A 21,491-nucleotide genomic window follows, 5' to 3' on the forward strand; every position below is an offset into this window, starting at 1 on the left:
TGCAGCATAGGGCCTCCTGCAGATACCACCTCATCAGGAGATCCATTCTGTGCAATGCAAGAATCAGACCTTTAATGTTGCAGAACTTTGGATCTCCCTGCTGTTATATTTCAGGCAGGGGCGGACTCTGCTGTCTTTTCAGCACCACTTGAAGACTTTCCTTTTGATAAATGGAGATTCATATCCCGGTCAATATCTGTATTGGATTTGCACTGTGTGTGCGTGCGCGCGAGAGAGAGTGTAATTGTTGCTGTTTTAATGTATGCAATTTTTGCATATGTTTTTATTGTGTTGTGAAAACACTTGAAGATGCTTCATAGGAAATTATTCATAAATGGAATAATTATTTCTTGCCTATTTTTTCCTTGCACCAAAAGGGATTGAGTCTATCCATTTCACCATGATGCCACTTTGGGTCTCCAGAAACCATTGTGCTGTGTCAAGGAAATTACAGAAATTTCTCTCTCTCTTTCTCTCTCTCTATGGGCATCTTTCTAGTTTTATTGCTTGCTTAAGAGCTTTAGCAGCTTGTGACTACTAGCTACTGGAATGTGTGACACACCCCAGCTATGCCCATGCCTAAGTGGGGGCTGAATGAGAGTGTTAGGTGCCTTTAAATGCAACCTGGGAACAAGAGAGAAGTCTGCATTTCTGCAGCTAGATGGCAAGAAGCAGTACTTCCAGCAAGGAAAATGAAGGTCTGGGGGGATGAAAATACTGTAGGGTTCTGGAACATTCTAGATCCACAGGCCTCCTTCCTTTGCTACCCTAACATTGATGAAAATGCTGTTAGGCAGTGAGCACATAGAGACTCATGAATGCTGAAGGGGAATTAACAGAGCAGGTCACTTGGGCCCTGACTGCTTCAGCGTCAGAAGCACAGCATCTTGGGTCTACTGGTCCTTTTACAACGATGTCCACCAGGCACTGGCTCTGAGCCATTGAGTGTGTGTGTGTGTGTGTGTGTGTGTGTGTGTGTGTGTGATGTGGCTAATGTGAGGCCTAGCAAAATATCTGCCTGGCAAAAGATTGGGCGGTGGGGGTGGGAGCTGAATAGTGTGGCGTGGAAAAGAGGGAAGAAAACTCAGGAGCCAGCCTGAGCCGTTATGTAGGTCACTGTAGCAAGCAGCGAGATAACAATATGTGTGTTTTAAAGCCTTCGCGGGGTAGCACTAAGCAAATTTCCATCCCGCTTTATCCTGCTGTCAGCAGGCTTAGAGTGAAAGATTTTACATTCAGCTCCTCGGGAGAACGTCTTCCCAACAGGACGCAGAGCAGCCGAGGGCAAAGCCAGCCAAACTCGTCATCACACTTTCCTCCCCTTTTACTCTGCTTTGAGTAAACCCACCAGGATTGTGGCAAACGTACAGCTGTCCCTCAGCTTTGGGGGCCCTCCAGACATCCTTTTCATGGCACAATCATGAAGGTCTGTGCTGAGAGTACTGAGGCAGTTATACGCATTCCAGTTTTCAATACCTTCTATGCCTTCAAAGGTGTGGGGGTGAACCTATGGCTTTGTTTCCAGTCCATGCATGACGTGCAACTTCCTGCTGAAATCCTGAAACTTTTTATACGGAAAAATGGGTCTTCTATGTTACACAAGAAAATGGTCTTTTACATTTGTACAGTAGGCTCTCTTATCCCCCATCCAGACAAGCAAGAAGTATTGCCAGAATTCAAGGACACATTCCAGCCAGGCAAAAACACTAAAGGAACAGCAAAGCAGGGACCATGAGGAGTGTGGCTTGAGGAGAGGTAGTGTAACCAGGGAAGGGATGCATCCTGGGGAGAGTCCTGACAGCAAGATGAAGAGGCCTAAGTATGTGTCAGCCCCAGCAACAGCAACCACCACCAGCATGGCCAATGGTCAGGGATTATGGAACTTGTCACTCAAAACATTTGGAGGGCACCAGGTTGGGGAAGGTTGATCCAGGTTCTCAAGCAGAAATCTTTTCTCCTTAACTCAGGCATGGGGGACCTTGGGCCATCCTGATGTTGCTGAACTCAAAATCCCATCCACCCCAGTAAACACGGCCAGTGGACGGGGGTGGTGGAAGTTGTAGTTCAGCAAAGGTTCCTCACACCTGCCTTTCCTGGTCCCTGATTTCTGGTTTCAGTGGAGATGCTGAGGATTTGATCTGAGACCTTATTCATTCGGAGCATGAGCTCTATCCATGGAGTCATGGTCCACCCAGGCCAGGCTTGGCTGCTTCTGAATAGCAGCAGTTATCTGAGGTCTCACAAAGATCTTTCTGTTTGAAATCCTTCTATCTGGAAATGCAATGAGGGACTTTTGGCTAGCAAAGCATGTACTCTGCTCCTGACTAGTGGACTCTCCCCAGCATATGAAACTTAGAGCAATAGAATGCCCTGTCTCAACCTAAGCCACCTGTACAGGGTTGTTGTGGGGATAAAGCAGGATGGAAAGCCTGTACGCTGTCTAGCCTCCTTAAAGGAAAGGTAGAAAAGAAATGTGATAGCAAATGAATAAATAAAATTATGGAACAGGTGACTGATAAGAGGCTGCTGTTTGTAGCAGAATTAGTCCTGTGCTGGGTTAGCTACAGCAAAACACAGTGCTCTTGCTACTGTAACACTGCAGAGAGTCTCTTTTGAAAATAACATATCTAGTATTTATTTAACAAGCTGATGCATTCATAACAAATTACATCCTCACCTTCCTTGTGTGTGAGCCACCAGAGAGAGAGAGAGCGAATCTGATCCTCTTTCAGCTAATTCTCATTTTAAGCAAATAATTACTTGCTACAAAATTATGTACTGAATTAGCTGATTCCACGCCAAGCCCATTCTTCTTATTTTCTTTTTATACAGAATATGTTTTTGTACTTAGCCTGGCATAATAAAACAACACCATAATTAGTAATGTAATAAAGTGAATTATTCCATTATTCTTTTTTTCACATAACAGCATGTTTTAAGAAAAGAAGTGTGGGGTGAACGTTGCATTCTTCCTCATTTCTGCTTCAGTAGTGAAAAATTATACTAGATTGGATGCTATTTTTTTTCTTGCAAAGCAGAATTGGGTTGCAAATCTGCCACTCCCCCTGTAAAAACAAAACAAAACTTTTTTTCCAAAAAAAAAGGAAAGCCAGTGCCCAGTGTTTAGTTGGTTAGAGGTATCTATGTCTGTTGCAGTAGAAACAACAAAGAATCCAATGGCAGGGAGATTAGTGTGGTGCAAGCACTCTGGCGGAGCCTTTCCTGCTGGAGTGTTTGCACCATGCAAACCTCCCCATCTCCTCACCTCTCTCCCTCTCTGTAAGTCACAGCAACCCAGCTCCCTGGAAGCTAGCACAGCAGCTCCATCCTGGTCAGAGAGGCATTACTCTTCATTTGGGTTCATTGGGCTCTTTCCCCTTCCTTTTCCCTGCCCCTAATTTTTTTGTACTTCTGCAAACTCCCTCTTGGGTGGCACCATCTTGCTTAGAACAGGGGAAAGAAGAAGAGCAGTCTGGCCCCATCCGTTGGGCAGAAGAACAAGAGTCACCAATTGCTACTCAAGCACATAAATCAGGAAAGGAAGATCATCTTGGCCTGAACTGGATAAAAATGCCCATTATAGCTCACCACTTTGTTCTGGCCTTTAAAGACTGATTTCCCTCCTCTTTCCTTTCCTTCCACTCCACTTCCCTTGAGTGTCTTGCCTTTTTAGTTGGTAAGCCTGATAGCAGGACCCATCTGTCTCTTTTGATTGATATGAGCCACTTTGAGAGATAGTAGTGATTTGAAAAGCAGAATAAATACAGTATGCAGTAAGATAAATAAATAATGATTCACACTGGGGGATGAGTTTGCCATCTGGATATAGAATTTGTTAAGCGTGTAGTTCCTATTCTTATAGCACAGTACCATAGGAGCCAACTCCTAGGGGCCAAGATGCCGTTGGCCCCCCAATAAAATATTTGAGGGACCAAGGGCCCCCAAAGTTAATGGGCATTGTCATTCAAACGGTGTGCATGTGCCACATCATGTGATTGATTGTGCAGAGCAGGGCTTACCTGGGCTCTCCAAATATTTTATTCAAGTTGGCTCCCTTACACAGTACTATGCATATCTACTCATGGAGTTCAAGGTGATTTAATCCCAGGTAAGGGTGTACAAGGTTGTAGCCCTAATTGACTATAATACAGGGGACCTTTTTTGCTTCCCCATCTGAAATTTGGCACATCCAATCTCAGGAGGGATAGGAGAATGCCTGAAAATTCATGTCCGACAGGTAGAAAACAAAAGTTGCAGGCAGCAGAAGAACTCTTGGGTCCCCCACTGAACAGTGAATGAAATGAAGTGTGCCTGATTTTAACAAATGTATAATTTAACAAAGGAAATTTTAATCTGCAAAATGAATAGAATATGGAAATTGGGATGGAATTTGCACACTCACAAGGAAAACTGTTCTCTAACTGTACTATTTATGACTGTAGGTCATTTGAATGCTTGACTGTGCCTTTACATGAAAAACTAGCATAGAATTGTAGAATTGGAAGGGACCCCAGGGGTCATCTAGTCTAATCCTCTGTGATGCAGGAACCACAGCTAAAGAATCCCTAACAAATGGCCATCCAACCTCTGCTTTAAAACTTCTGATAAAGGACTGTCCACTTCCGAAGTAGTTTGTTCCACTGTTGAATAGCTCTTACAATCAGAAAACCCTTCCTAGTGTTTAGCTGGAATCTCATTTCTTGTCATTTGAATCCATTGATTTGGATTCTACCCTGTGGAGAAGCAGAAAACAAGCTTGCTCCACCTTTTATGTGACGGCCCCTAAAACTATTTGAAGATGGCCATCATATCTCCTCTTTTCCAGGATAAACATTCACAGCTCCCTCAAACCGTTCCTCCTAAGGCTTGGTTTCCAGACCTGCGGTCATTTTGGTTGCTTTTCTCTGCACACGTTCCAGCTTGTCAACATCCTTCTTAAACTATGGTACTCAGAACTGGACACATGGCTCCAGATGGGCATATTAGACAGCAGCTGAGCTAGCACTGTTTTTCCTGACATGCTACTTTGGTAGGTACGTGGATCAGTTTAGGAGGAGAGGTGTATTAATCATGCAGTTGCAGAGTGAGCCAGGTCTGGGAGGCTTTCAATATGCAACTTGCTGTTTGTCTCACTAGCAGTTGGCCGGGTGTGGATGCAGCTTACCAAGAAGAGGGAGAGGGGAGAGGCAGTGGCGTGGATGGCATGATGCAACAAACCCAATGAGGGTGCCGACTGACTCTGCTAGTGAGTTTGCACTCTCTTGACCATGCTGCCACTTCTCCCCTCTCCCAATTAGCCACAGCAATGCCAGTGACAGAGGGTCAGTGTAAGGGCCCCAGCCCTGTTGACCAGGGGTCAGCAAACTTTTTCAGCAGGGGGCTGGTCCATTGTCCCTCAGACCTTGTGGGGGGCCGGACTATATTCTGAAGAAGAAAAATGAACGAATTCCTATGCCCCACAATACAGTGGTACCTCGGGTTTCATACGCTTCAAGTTACAGACTCAGCTAACCCAGAAACGTTACTTTGGGTTAAGAACTTTGCTTCAGGATGAGAACAGAAATCACGCAGTGGCGGCAGCAGCGGGAGACCCCATTAGCTAAAGTGGTGCTTCAGGTTAAGAACAGTTTCAGGTTAAGAACGAATCCAGAACGAATTAAGTTCTTAACCCGAGGTACCACTGTAACCCAGAGATGCATTTTAAATAAAAGCACACATTCTACTCATGTGAAAACACCAGGCAGGCCCCACAAGTAACCAGAGATGCATTTTAAATAAAAGCACACATTCTACTCATGTAAAAACACACTGATTCCAGGACCGTCCGTGGGCTGGATTTAGAAGGCGATCCGGCCCCCAGGCCTTAGTTTGCCTACCCATGCTGTTGACCTCTACTAACCAGCGTGGTGACTTCCAAACACTCCTTGGTGTGAGGAGGTGAAGACGTTGCAATCCCATCCTTCAGTTTCTTTGTAAGATATTGGCAGGAGCAAAATCAGCCTCTACATGATCAACGTAGGATGCAAGAGCATCGCAGAGTTTTAGGAAACATCTCTGATTTATACACTCACACACTGAATAGAGTGTAAAGTGCACTTTTTAAAAAGACATCTCCTTCCCATTTTTATTTCCAAGCCTGAAATGCAGCAGAGGCTTTTCACAAACAAGCAAAAGAGCAGGAGCAATTTCCCATGTTTTCAGCTGGCTGGCTTGGGGCAGAGGGTCCTGGAGATTGTGAGGCTTTGCTCATTTCCAGAAGCATTTGAAAATCTACCTCCTGCTGCTCTTCAACTCATTTCCATCTTAATTGCGACAAATAACTTCCTGTTACAAGGAACAACAAGGGCAAGAGTGGAGCATTCCAATAAATCTAAATTCTGTTTATACTTCAGAACGGTGTTTGATGCAAGGAGGCTGCAGCATTTTAAAAAAAAACAGCAACTCCAGCTGCGAGACTTTCCCTCTTTTTGGGGGGGGGGAGAATATGCAGGCCAGTGCCTCAGTTGCTGTGAACCAGGGGAGGCCCCACTGAAATCAACCAACCACTTCTGTGTATGCTTTGTGCCATGGGGTGAGGGGTAGATGGTAACTGGCAAGATGGTCAGAAGATCATGCTCAAGTCATCAGCAAGTGAGGAGAGATCCAGTTTGGTGTAGTGGTTCGGATGACAAACTTGGACCAAGGTTCACAACTCTCCTTGACCACAAAACCTGCTGGATGACCTTGAGTCACACCCTCACTCCTTTCAGTCTAACCTACCTAATAGGGCTTTTGTGAAGGCAGAATGGGATGCAGGGCCCTGTGTGACAGCCTTGGCGCCAGATCAGGCCCCTCCAAGCAACTTTTTATGGCTCCGCCACCCAGCTCAGTGCATACACGCCAAGGACACCCTGTTTTTTGTTTTTCGTTTCTTTCACTTTCTTTGTCCGATGAAAATTTTCAATAAAATTTAAATACGCAAATCAATAAAAAGAGATTCCTGCACAGCAGGTGGTTAGACTATATGTGTATTTATTTTTCTATTTCTTTATGGGAATATTTACAAACCATCAGCTCCTAAAATATGTCAAGGTGGTGTACATCGTATAGCTCTATAAAAAGACTTCTGCATTCTAAAATTATGCCGCAGAAATATAGTACCACATGGGGCTTGAATCTTTTCTGTGTATTATACATATATGTATTTTTTGTATACAATTAGTTGGGGGAGGTTAAAAAAAACTTTACAATGGACAAACAGCTTGGACATAAGTGGACACCCAGTTCAAGAGGTGGCCCAATCCTCAGTCCACAGACCATGGATAAAACCACTTAAAATGGCATCCACCTCATCGCTACTTGCCTCTTTTCCCCAGAAGTCTCACCAATTGCCTTTTTTCATTTCCAGAACTGCTTCCTTATCGCTGGGGAGGAAAAGGATCTTCCTGGTTAAGGATATCGGGTCTCCTGGGGATATGAAAGGAACTGATCTTTAGGAACTAGCTGGTGAGTTATAAACCCTTTCTTTCTTTCTTTCTTTCTTTCTTTCTTTCTTCCTTCCTTCCTTCCTTCCTTCCTTCCTTCCTTCCTTCCTTCCTTCCTCTGACGATGACAGTGGTGCGCTAATTCAGGGGTTGACAACCTGTTTCTGCCCAAGGACCACATTCCATTCTGGACAACCTGCTAGGAGCCACAGACAAAAGGGGGCAGAGCTAGAGGCAAAAGTGGGAAGAGCAACAAAATGTAAATTTTACCCACATACACTGGGCTAGTTTCTACAGTCTCTTTTTTTTTATATAAAATTTTTATTTGGTTTTCTGCTTTTATAAAAACAAAACATACACAAAGAAAGAACAAAAGACAAAAACATGTATAAAATCAGCATATCCCCGTTTCATGACCTTGTTCCCTGACTTCCCCCCACCTCCCCTCGTGCATCCCAGTTTCAAGATTATATCAGCAAGTTGGTGTTTCTCCTCTTAACAATCTTATTCATCTTATTACCTTTTTTATAATAAAAATTGATTTTCATAAGTTGGACTTAAGTTCTCTTCCATCGATTTTCATTTTATCTTAATCAAGAGTCATCTTAACCAAACCTAGAAGTCTTAAGAGTTTTTAAGAGTCTCTTCTTCCCTCCCTCCCATCCCCGGTTTTTGTCCCTTCCCAATAAAAATCCAAATTCGAGATTCTCAGCCTGGGTTCCTCACGTCCGAGGCTTTCAAATCTCTTTCAGTCCCTCTCCGCCTGTCCTGTTGGTAGTCCTTTATGTCAGTCGTCGGGTCTGGGAAAAGTTCTTTCACCATCAAAGTGTATCCTCTTCCCACAAGAAGATTCAAACGTAACTGCTGAAGAATTTCCACAAAGTCTATCTCTTCAAAGTCTAAGTCCAAACGGAGGCCCCAATCATATTTCTTTATTTTACAATCCTGTATTCCATTTTGTCTTGGGACCTCCTCCTTCTTCTTCTGTGTCTTTCACAGACTTGTGGTAGATATGTTCCCAGCGTCTCCTTGCTTGTATTCCACAGATGTCAACTTTTGGTTGTTACTTCCCAGGATTACTTCTTCTTTTTCTTGTTGTTTAGTCTCTTCCAGCTCTGTAGATATTGTTTCCCAATCCGCTGTGGATTCTTTCTCATTGAGGTCCTCAATACAAAGAGCAGAGTTGCCTGTTCCCAAGGTCATAGTCTCAAGTTGTTTATTCATGGCCAAGCTCTGCTCTTGTAAGATTCCCACCAATTGAAACATCCTTTCGATTTCCACTAGTAACTTTCCTTCCACAGCCATTGTATCCATTGTAGTTTCACAGAATTCCCCCTAGGGGGAATCTGGTTACTTATTTGCCTTTTCACCAACAATCCTTTAACTGATTATTATTACTTTGTTTCCAACAGTTTTAGCTCAATTATAACTCGTCTTAGTCCAGAGGGATCTTAAATGACAATTTCTCACTTTAAACTGCCCGTTTGGCAGCTTTGACAGCTGTCAAACTCCGCAGCTCTTACGCAGGCACAAAGGCAGGACGTTCCCGAGCCCGGGAGGGGGGGTTGTTTAAAACAAAAGAAGGGTTTCCAAAACTCCACTCTCCAGCCCAAAATTTCCTTTAGTTAAATCTTGGAAGTTAATGTCCTTTTTAACTCACCCCGCCAAGGGTAGGCTCTCCAGCTTAGCTCTTGTATCGTTGCTTAGATCGTCTGCAAGGGGGGGGGTGCGGACTTCCTTTTAGCACACCCCCCGGTCGTCTCCAATTTAAGGTAAATTTTTTAAAGTCCCAATCCGTCTTACTCACGGGTGATTCTTTCAGTCCAAATTTTCAAGGAAGGAAGTCAGCGCTCTCTGGTCGTGGCTCGCGGCTTCGCTCTACCAAGGTAGCGATCGACTCTCAGTGCCACGCCACCCCCGTATCCCCTCCGCAGCCTTTAAAAAGGCTCTTTGCGAATCAGGGGGGGCGCTTAAGGCACCCGCCGAGTCTTCAGTCCGCAGGCTTCCGCGCCTGCGGTTTTTAAGGGTCCCCGCGTCGCCGGCGCGGCAAAGACCCATCCTCGGTAGAGCCGATTCCCTCCGCAGCTCGGAGGGAATCCGCCATTTCCAGATCGCGTCAACCCGGAAGTCAGTTTCTACAGTCTCACATCCAGTCAGGCAAGCAAGAAGCATTGGGAGCTGAGGGACACATTCCAGCCAGACAAGGAACACTCAAGGAAGGATGCACAGCAGGGCAGGTGAGGGCTGTGGCTCAGGAAGGTGTCTGGCCTGGTGAAAGCCTCAGGGGCCAGACAGAGAGGCCTGGAGTGCCACATTTGGACCCTGATCCTGAGATTTTCGATCCCTGTTCTGTGTTTCCCAGTTGACCTTAATCATGGGACATCCGAATCCCACTGAGCTGTCCTGGAGATACTGAGCAACAAATGTCATCTCACAAAGGGTCAAGTCCAGAGGCTGATAATGCTGGGTCAAAATGTTAAAGTACCCAGATCTTCTGTAAGAGGACTGGAGCTTCAAGGGAGCAACTAATACCTGCTGCAAGAAAATATTGCGGTGTATATTTATTCCCAGGCAGAAGTACTCCTGTTCAGGATTCTTGCCAGTCAGCCTTGCCCTCCTCTAGGGTAACATAAGCAATGGTAACCAACCTGATGTCTTCCAGAGGTTGCACTATCAACATTTGCAGTTCTCAGGAACGATGGGAGCTGTAGTCCAACATCTGAAGACCACTAATGAATAGGTTAATAGGTTATTGTATTTTAGTGTTCCGTTGGAAGCCGCCCAGAGTGGCTGGGGAAACCCAGCCAGATGGGCGTGGTATAAATAAATAAATAAATAAATAAATGTTGTTGTTGTTGTTGTTGTTGTTGTTATTACTTTATAAAAAATAAAAATAAAAAATCCATACTTCAGCAAACTTCAGGGTACCTCTAAGGATGTCAACATTTCCCTGTTATTTCTATTAAAGGGAGAGATGTTTTGGCAGACCTTGCAGGAGGGTGGACAAGACTGGGAAGGAAGATTACAAGAGTGGTGAGAGGAGCAGATAAAGCAGGGACAAGTGGGTGGATAGAGAGCCAGAATCAGGATGTTGCTCAAAGAAAGACCCAATGCTCACCTGAAACTATTCTGATGCAGGAGTGGGGCTGTGGGCCAACATTTACAGGAGGCCAGGACAGCATTCAGAGCTAGGTTCAAAATAGTGGCTGGAGTGGGAGATAAAGCCACATGTAAAATGATGGCTTATGGTGAAATTATTGCCTGCAGAACCCACCAACTGTACACTGGAATGACCTGCATATATCAGTTCCAGCAAGCATTTTTTATTTTATAGTTTATTTAACTGATTTTATCTCTGCTGTATCTTTATTAATCTTATTTATTTATTTAAAAAATTGTCTACTGCCTGCTCATTTAAGTTACTATATTGTAATATATAAGAGCACAATAAAATCCCAAACACCATAAAAACAATGCAAGATAATCATTTGAATGACTGGCTAATCAAGAAAGTGGAACTGGCATTGGCCTATCAGCATGAAAGGGCCTCTGAGAGATGTCTGAAGGTTAGCTAGCTGAATCTCTGCCAGGAGAGTATTCCACAGGTGACATTTAATGCCTGATTTCTCACTGAAGCCAGTCCGGCCTCTGCAACACAGAGAACGATAAACAGTGCTCCTTCGGATGATCTCAGTGATCAGGCTGGGGGTGGGAAAGGGCCCAGGAGATCCTTGAGGTATCCTGGGCCCAAGTTGTCCATGTCTTTGTATATCAACACAACAGCCTTGAATCTGGCTCCGTAGCAGATGAGCAGTCATGAGCAGATGTTTTAGCAAAGGTGTTGCATGATGTCAGCCATTTTCTCCCATCAGCAGTCTGGCAGCTGCATTCTGCGCTAGTTGGAGCTTCCATCCCAGGCCCACGGGAAGCCACACAGAGAGCACATTGCAGTAGTCCAATCTTGAGATTACCAATGCACAGAATACAGTGGCCAGTTTATTCCATTGCAGGATAATGAACACCACTTAGAGACTACCATTTTCAGACTACGATGTTAAGCCGGTATAGAGATGGCAGTATAATTTTAGAAGAGAGGAGAGAGCTATTTTGCTGTTATTACCATAACATCAAACAAAATGGCGACATAGTTGAAAAATTGGCATCCTCCTGGTGCAAACTAGAGGAAATTTCCTAACCATTGAAAGTGGGCAAGAGGAGACCAGCTTTTTTTCTTAGACATTTCAGGTCAAGACTTACCAAAAGAGAAGAAGAAACTTTTTATGTATGCTACAACTGCAGCTAGGATACTGCTAGCCCAAAGATGGAAAAGCGACGAAATACAAACTAAAGAAGAATGGCAAGAAAAATTGATGGAATATGCTGAAATGGCGAAGCTAACAGAAAGACTTAGAGAAAAAGACAGTAGAGACTTTAAAAAAGATTGGGAACCATTTATGTTGTATCTACAGAAACAATGTAAATAAATGGACTCACTAGCAGGGTTTGAGTAAACACAATTAACAAAATAAAGATAGAAATTACAATAGGATGTTAAAATGATAAGAGCATAACAATATTTAATATAAAGGAATTGAACATTAAGATACTATAAAACAAGCAGGAGAAGTTAATATGTAAAAAACCGGAAGAGGAAGTTGAGGGAAGTCGGGAAGGGAGGGGGAAATTGGGGGGTTGTATTTCTTTTTTGTTATTTAATATGTTGTTACTATGATAAACATGCAAAACTCAATAAAAATTATTATAAAAAAAGAAAGAAAGAAAGAGGGCAACAGGAGCCCAACTGAAAGTGAAATGTTAGTTTTAGCTCATGGTTAAAGTTTTTGGGAGACAGGCAAGGCAGGATCTTTTTGTATTTTGTCACCTCATTATTTTGGAAGGGGTGACCTGCAGCTGACTGAAGCTCAAGGATGAGCAATGCTGAAGAAGGCAACTGCAATTGGTGTTTCATTTTGAAAGGCATCTGCAGATCTGTTCTGTTCTGCGAGATGCTTTTAGTAAGGCTTTATTATCCTAATTTCTACGGAGAATGGTTTATTGGATTTAAATATGGGATTTTAATGAGGTTGTAACATTGTGATTATTTTGATTCTATGGCTTCTCGATTGAGTGGCTGTATTTTATTGTTGCAAATCTCCTTAGGCGTCTTTTTTTTAATAAGTAGGAAAATCTACGACGTAGAATCATAGAGCTGTAGAGCTGGAAAGGTCCCTGGGGGTCATCTAGTCCAACCCCTGCAATGCAGGAATCTCAACTAAGGCTTCTATGACAGATAGCCATAGTAGATAACTCGATGACAATTTCAGCCCTGTGTGTGGTAGCAGCAAAAATGCACTTTCTTTTAACTGGCTAAGTGGTCAATTAACTGATTAAACTGAACTATATATGCAAGCAATGAAAACATCTACCTTTCGATGATGCTGAAGGGTGTGAAAGATAGCTCAATTTTGTCTTGATCCCCAACTCAGGCTCCTTGCACTGCCCTGAGGAAAATACAGGGAGACAGGAAATACAACAGGTAGACTCTCTCCCTGGACCTTTCCCTTGGTAAGAGCTCCCTCACTTCCTCAGACTCAGAGGACAAGCCCCCAGGGTAGAAATCCGTGCCAGCAGAATTAGACAAGCGCCCTTTAAGTCAGCACAGTCAGCCCCTCAAGGACACAGGGCCAACTGCAGTAGAGGCCTTTTCAGCCAATATGAAGCCTTGACACCATCAGCTCTTGGCTGAGACAACATCCTCCATATCCCAGTTAGCTGTGCCCACTGGGAGCTCATTAGGGCCTGCCCTTTCCTGATGACACCTGCTTTGATGAGGCCCTCTTTATTGATTCCACTTCCTCTAGAAGCTGAGCCTTGAGCCTCAATAGGTCAGGGAAACTTACAGCTACAATCTTTAGAGCCTCCATTGGAATTTCAGGATGTGGTACTTTTGGGGGGAACATCCAAAAGTTCTGCCAAGGCTGACCGTTACTGGAGCCATGGGCTCTGTGTGCAAAAGATCCCTGATTCTGCCCCCAGAAGGTCCGGTTAAAGGGCTTCAGGCAGCAGAACCGGTACTGATCTGGGTGTATACTGGAAAGACCTGAAGATCATAGAGCCTCTGAGCATGTGCAAAGTGATCATCAGACATCATGTGCTTTGAGTCTAAGGAGGCGGCGTGGGTGGGTTGAGGAGTGGGTGGGTGTTTCAACCCTTCTTTTGCTCTGCAGATTAAGATCTTGCCCTAAAGCTGGCTGCATCTCTGGCTGGCTCCCAGCCCCTCCCTACATCCCAAGGTGGATGCATCCCCTCAGGTGCCTTCCAATTGCTAACACAGCGGGTGCTGTTAGGCAGAGCCTTCTAGCCATGGGGTGCCTGACAATGAGCAGAATGTTCCTCCTGCTAAGCACCATAAGGTCTACAGCACCCATGGGAAATTAATGCTTGTCGGCAATTGGTGGAGGGCCCATCTATCAACCCACCCACCCCCAAAGCCCCACAGCCATTGGTTACAAGCTCCCCTACTCCCCCACCAAGTTGGATTTGGCACTACCCACCCATAATGCCCCAAACCCAAAGTGGGTGCTTAGCTTGGCAGCAGGGGGGGCTGGTTTCTCCCTGTATAAGCAGATATAAAAGCACGGGGTGGGGGGAGTTATTTGTAATAACAATTATCCTCGACCATGTTATCCTGGGCCCTCCATTATGTGGGCGTCAGGTTCCCAGTGGTGGTAATTATTCCTGCCTTCGACAGCACAATATTAAGACTTGATGATCTTGCTGTTGGTCTGTGCATTTAACAAGTTCCATTTGGCTGAGAAACTCCAGCTCCTCTTTCTTATAAATCCTCTTGCCTGGAACCATTAACTGACTTGACTCCCTGCTTTTTCCCTCCCTGCTCTGGATTCAGAATTACTTTTTTTTTTTCCTGGACTTCTCCAACAGCGTCCCACTTGGGGATCTGTTATACTAAGCTTTATTATCTTGAAATACGAGTAGCCTCAGGGCTCGGGTCCATACCGAGATACAAACGGAAGGAATCGTCTCATATTGCATTGTATCTTCCTCGGAAGCAGCTGTTCCTGTTGTTGCTACTTGGCTAGGCAGAGCATGGAACCAATCCAGGCTAGCTATTGCTGCCTATATTTCCCTGGTGCCTAAGTAGCTATGCTGTGAGACGTGCCACAAAACAAGAAGCGCATTGTGAATTAGATTGTCTTCTTGGTTTTGAATGAACTAACACTTGAAGTGTCAGAAGCAAGGTTGTGAGTCACACAGAACTGTTCTTCAGGCTGACATGTTCAAAGGAAGAAATGAAGAAACAGCATCATTAAAATGATATTTTTATTTGTCTGATGCTTTTCAGGGCAAAGAGATTAGATCATTAGGGTGTGTCATTTTAGGGGGTGAAACTTAATTTTTGGCAAATTTCTTCAGAGACTGTTCTTAAAAATATGTTTTGGGGTATGAGGGATTCGAATCTGCCATTATTTTTGTGACTGGGCAACATTTAGCTTGGTAAATATATGTTTGATTAAGCAGCAAATAAACTGCTCCCGGAAAACCAAATAATTTAAATTCTGCCTTCTGAAAGTGTCAGGTAATATAAAATATGTATAATATGTAAATAAAAATAACATTAATTTCTTTTTAATGATTTCTATGCAATTTTACACACATTTTAATTACTAGGCAAAACTAAATTATAGTAATTTTACCATCTTTTGAATTAGCAAAGCCATGTTACAACTTTTTAGCACCTCTCATTTTTGGAATTTGAAACTGAAAAATTCAACATGCCCTATTCTTGCTGAAAACTCATTTCTTCATGGCTCACTAGTATTATGGCTAATATTTCAGTTTAGTGCCTTGAATGTTCCTGTATGTGCTGTAAACTGCTTAGAGGTGTTTTGTTTTGGTTAATTAAGCAGTATATAAATCGTGCCAAATGAAAATAAAGTTGTTTTAAAGTGCTGATTTAATGAATTTGCATTTTAGGTTGTTGTGACGTACCCTGGAATGTTGCTTTTTTTTAGTAGAAGGCAGCATAACAACGTTTTAAACAAAAAAGAATAAAACAAAAACAAAAGTCCACACAATTGGGCTTACATACAGAAGGCTTTTCCTGCCTGTGATGGCAGGAGCTTTCCAGGCTAGGTTTGGGAAACCTTCAACCCTCCAGTTGCTGCTGGACTACAGTTTCCACCATCTATGACTATTGGACATTCTGGATGTTGTTGGGGGGAAACTGTGCTCCCAACAAGATCTGATGAGCCAAAGTTTCCACAGCCCTGGTCAAGATCAAACTGCAGCCTGTTCAAAGCCTCAGCCAACTCCAGGCAACTGGTGAAGCAACATCTAGTCGCCCTGCTTATGTGTTAGCACCCAGCCTGCGCTCCACTTGGAGCTGTCTCAGGTCCTGTATCCAACACTTGCATATTTCAGATGTTCTGCTTGAGCCCGAGCAGTTGCTGATGCCTAAGCTCCCAAATGAAACTTGGCTTGTGCTTGCACCTCACCCCAGCTATGTTCACTGCAGGACCATGATAATTGGGGAACATACCCTAGGAGTCTTTCAGATTAAACTGATAATCTTTGTTGGATGGTAGCAAAATATACCATACCTTCCTGAGAGAGAAACTTTCCAGGTGGCATGAACACTAGATAAAATCATAGTCTTACTTGTGAACTAGAAGAGCAGCGAGAGCTGTCTTTATTTTCTTCCAGGTCCCCCCTCCACAACCATGTACTCCCCTCTTTTTCATACACTTTCCATCTTCTATTTCACACTGATTTTGCCCCCACTTCCAAGTTCCTAATCCTTCGAAAAGATGCATTTGTTCAAAGAGATCAGCATGTGGAAATTTGCATTGAAGATGTTGATTTTTATAACCTTGGCACAGAATATAGAATATATATAATTCATACATACATACATGCATATATACACACAGAGAGATAGAGACATATATTAAGTACACAAGAATATTGCCTCTATAAATTTGTCCTTTAATTTCTTATGAAGCTGATTTAGGTCAGCCTGCTTTAAAGGTTTCAAAGACAGATGAAGTTTCTTAAACAAGTTAGCTCAAGAGAAAGGAAACTGTGCTGTCCTGTGTCCAAGATGACCTCCAATTTTATCATTTTCTGGAGGGAATTCTCGACAGAAGGAATGGTAGGGACTGTTCAACCATCAGGACAGGTTTATTAATGTGTTTGGCATCCCTTGTCCTACCCCAGCGTCATAATCACCTGACAAGCCTACCTGCAGGGTAAGGGACACTCAGTCCTTTCATTTTAAAGGGGAGGAAATATATGCGGTGTCTCTAAACCCAGACTAAAACAGACACAAAATAAAGAATAGACCTTGAAACAGGACGGATGATGTGGTGGTGGTGGGTTGTGAGGGGGAAGAAGGAGGTTCTGCATCTTCACACACACACACACACACACACACACACACACACACATGTTTAATCAAGGCTTCTAAACACTAATTGAACTTGCTGTTGGATAAGGGGATGGGGAAGGAGGAGGTGCTATGTCTCTTCCCCACCCCATCCCAAGCATGTTTTAATTAATGTTCGAACCCACTGGATGCTGATTCACCAGCATGTTCCTTGAGGGGATGTGCTGGTGAAGCAGACCCCTTCAGAGAGCAGGACTGAAAGATCAATCCTGCTGGACACTGCTTCTGACCAGAGCTCCTGCATGGGCCAATCCCAGCCAGGCTTCTATTCAGCATTAAATTTAAATCCAGTGCCAAAGGCAAGCCCTGCTTGCAATAGGAATGCAATCCACTCCTGGTCCTTTGAAGCTGAATCACCTGGTGCCATATGACCTGGCAAAAGTGCCCTGTGGAGGCTGGATCTAGTTCCCCAGCCCTGCACTGACTGGCAGCAGTTCTCCAGGGTTTCAGGCAGTGGCCTGTCCCAGTCCTACCTGAAGATGCCAGGGGTCAAACTTGCAATCTTCTGCATGCAGATTATATGTTCTGCTACTGAGCTACAGCCTTGCTTCTATTCCTACAGCCCTCTCTAGCTCATTGGTGACCTCTTGCCTAAGAGGACACAAAACTCTGGAGCCTTTCTATGATGGATCTACCAAGTCTAAGAGAGAAAATATCTTCCCTACTTTGGGAAGTCTTAACTCCAAGGTGCAGGCGGTTTCTTGTTTTTCACCCGGTTGTTAGAAATCCTGCTGGCAACACTAAGGAGGAAATGAATATTTCATGTGGTTTTAAAATATTGATTGTTTTACTGGAGCACTAAATAAAAACAGAAAGGCTTCTGTGGGAATCTGACATTTGGGAATACTGTGGTTTCTTTCTTATATTCTCCCAGAACAGTGTAACAGGGCTGTGGCATATTAGAGGACTAGGTGCCACAACTAACACACCAGTCCCTCCCTGTGATCAGTGTCTGGAGGGCCACAGTTTCCACACTCCTGGTTTTTATTTTGTTGGGTGATATCCAAGGGAACTCAATCCAAGGGAACTGTAAGAAGCTAAAGAAGGCCACTTACACCCTCCATTAAAAAGAATCAAGGGGACTGTGGGATAAAGAGAGCACATGAAGTTTGCACTAGGCCGGAAGCAGTGATGCTTAAGAACATAAGAAGAGCCTTGCTTCTGCATCAGGCTAAAAGCCCATCTAGTCCACCATCTTGTTTTCACAGTGGCCCAAAGGGGAAGCCTGCAATGCAATGATACTCTCCTCTCTTGTGATTCCCATCAATAGTATTCAGAGACATACTGCTTCCAAACGTGGAGCTAGAACATACTTATCATGACTAATAGTCACTGATAGCCACCACAACATCTAGTGGGAGTAAATTCCATAGTTTTAACTTTCAGCCCCAACCATTGGCTAGGCTGGCTGATGGTGTCCAACCATGTTTGGATGGACAAAAGTTCCCCATCCCTGCTGTAGACCTTCATGGTGTCTGAACTCTGCTGCTGCCTCATGGCAGGGCCACCTCAGCTATTATGCGCCATCCCTACTTCTGGCCCCCAGCCTTCCTTCACCCTTTAACTTATTGCTTCCCATTTGCTGCCTGAGCTCCCCAAAGTCAGCTCCTGATGTCAGCAAGTTCAGGCACTGCCTAGGACCTCTATGGGGACAAAGGGACTGTTGCCCTAAGCGCACAGCTGCCGTTGCATGGCAGAGAGCACGGGAGGCGGTTGGTGGTGTAACAGAGTCCTTAGTTTGCAGAGAATTAGGGGAGGCTTTGCCCTGAAGGCTCCTTGAATCCCAGAGCTGGCACTCATGTGCTGAGCCGCCCAGATAGGCGTCTCCCTTGCACTTCAGGTCGTCAGGGGATGACAGCTCAGCGCCAACATCTTTATGAGAAAATTGCAAGGCTCCCTCACCCACACAATCCCCAGGCCCGACTTTGTTTATTACATCTAATTTGTCTGCACAAAAGCTGGCTCACTGCATAATGACAGGCTTGGTTGGCTGTTGTGACTTTCTGATTTTCTTTCTTTTCTTTTTTTCCGACCCCCCTCCCTTAACTTTTTAATATATTTTTTGCTGTAGCAGTTGCAATATTTAAAGCTGTTCCACCAAGTTAGGGGGGTGCATGTGCGTGCTGTTATTTATTTTATGCCAACTGATGGATTTCCCCATTCTTCTTAGCTCCTGCTATCACTACTACTTTTAGTAGTAGTTAATTTAGACCACATTCACACCATGCATTTCAAGCGGTATGATATCACTTCAAACAGTCACAGCTTTCTCCAAAGTACTCTGGGAGCTGTAGTTTGTTAAGGGTGCTGAGAATTGTTAGGAGACACCCTATTCCCCTCCCAGAGCTACAGTTCCCAGATGGGTTTAACAATCAATCCATCTTTGCAAAGAACTCTGGGAATTGGAGTTCTGGGAGGGGAATAGGGGGTCTCCTTACAACTCTCAGCACCCTTGACAAACTACACTTCCCAGGATTCTTTGGGGGAAACTGTGTATTCAAAGCAGTATCATTAAATGTATGGTGTACATGCCACTTAATGCCATAACAAGGCTTCTAAGGCTTCTAAATAGTTTATTTAAAAAAAAACAATTACACAAACATTAAAATGTAAACATCCATAATTAAAATGCACAATAAAACAGTCCCATTAAAATATAAACCTGGAGAGGTGAAGAGAAGCTTGCAAACTGGATGCTTATTTAAAGGGACTTCTTCTTAAGGGTATTCCAAAGCCTTGGGCCATCTGACTAATGGTTCCATCCTGTAATGCTGCTCCCTGCAGCTCTGTTATTTCAAGTGCATTGCAAACCCTGACATTGCCAGGGATCAGAGATGGCAAAGAAAAGCTACCAATTTTCAATCTGCGGGCGTCCAGCACTGCAGCCTCCTGGCAAGAGGCAATTTATCCTTCATCTAGTCTGGGAGCTGGAGAGCTTGTTCCCTTGCAAGGAACCCTGAACCTCTGTGTGTCTCCTGTAAATGGGGCAGGGGCTTGTCATGCAGAGAAACAGCTTCTGAAATTCTTCTTGTTCAAAGGAGGACAGGAGCACAATAACTAAACTGCAGCCCAGGTGTATACATTCAACAGAGCAGCTGAAAAGTATTTTCTCCTAAGCATTCTACTCTAAAAATGCCCAGTAGGGACAGATGAATCTGTTCATTTTGGTTTTCTCCATATCTCATTTTTTCCAAACTCAAATTCAGTTCTCTGCATTTCCTCAGCAATTATCCCCCCCGCCCCTGCTTTTTAATCCTCATGGAAATTCATCAGCACTTCAGTGAGAATTTCTCCTAATAAACACATTTTTGTATGCAATTTTGATTAATAAACACATTTTTGCAAGCAATTTCCCCAATATAATGCATTGTGGTATGTAATCTTGTGTGTTATTTTTCACTAATATATGCATTTTCATGCACGCTTTTCAAGTAGATAACTGCATTGCAAAGTTTGAAGAAGTATGAATTTTGAAGGATAGCTGTGTTTCAGTTTGCATACTGTGAGAAGTCCTAATTAGGTGGTTTCAAATTAAAATGCAAACAAAAGCAAATTTCTTCCCTCACCCCATTATTCTCCAGATAGCTGCTGAAGATTTCCCATCTTTATTTGACATCATACAATATCAGATTTCAATATTTGGCAAGATATAATGGCAGACAAATGAGGTGGAGTGGCTCAATCACATGAGAAAGCAGTCACTTGAGAAGTCAGGGCACGATGAACTCAGGGAGGACTATAGCTCTGTGGCAGAGTGCATTCCTTATACCAGGGGTGGGGAACCTCTGACCCACAGGTGAAACATGGCTCATGAGGCCATTGAGGGGAAGCACATGCCCACATGTCCTATACCCGACATCATACATGCTGTCAGGTATGGGGAAGATAAGGGTGGTGCTCCATAGGAACGATCAGGAATGGACTCCAGATTGCTTTAAGCAGACTTCATCATGCTCCTTTGGACTGGAGCAAGACTTGCTCCCAACGAACCATCATCTTTTCAGCTAGGAATACCCAACATGGTGCCTTCCAGTTGTTGTTGGACTGCAAATCCCATCAATGCTGACCACTGGCTATGCTGGTTGCAAATGATGGGAGTTGTTACCCAACATTTTCTGGAGGGCACCACATTGGCTACCCCTGTTGTAGCCTATTTAAAAATATTTATATCCTGTCTTCCCCATAAAATGTCCAAGGTGGCTCACAAGGAGCAATAAAAAGACAATAAAGGACATCTAAGCAATAACAGCAAGAGAAGATGACAAAAGACAGCTGGCAAAATAGCTTAAAAACAAGGATTCATGTGCCAGAGGGAGCTAAAATTAACAGCAGGCCAGGCCAAATGCCTGTCTAAAGAGAGGAAGGCCTTTATAGAGTGCCAAAGTGTAAGTGCAGCCACTGAAAAGGTCCTATGTCCCACCTTCAGAGGCTGATGGTTTACACAGACTGCATCAGTCGATAATCTTAATACATAGAGTCATAGGTGAGAATATGGCCAAAGTTCAGTAATAAAACACATGCTTTGCATGCAGAACATCCTGGGTTTGATACCATAGGGCAGG

General features: G+C 43.9%; 1 protein-coding gene across 3 annotated transcripts in view; it reads left to right on the forward strand.

Moving 5' to 3' along the window:
* Positions 1–21,491, forward strand: part of DLGAP3 (DLG associated protein 3) — a 178,837-nt gene that overhangs the window by 111,131 nt on the left and 46,215 nt on the right. For all 3 annotated transcript variants that reach the window (XM_083511592.1, XM_083511594.1, XM_083511593.1), the window contains exon 2: positions 7,388–7,485. The gene's annotated coding sequence lies outside the window, so the exon portion shown is untranslated. The remainder of the gene's footprint in view (positions 1–7,387; positions 7,486–21,491) is intronic.

This window comes from Podarcis liolepis (assembly GCF_965112155.1).
Source record: "Podarcis liolepis genome assembly, chromosome: 7".
Lineage (NCBI taxonomy): Eukaryota > Metazoa > Chordata > Lepidosauria > Squamata > Lacertidae > Podarcis > Podarcis liolepis.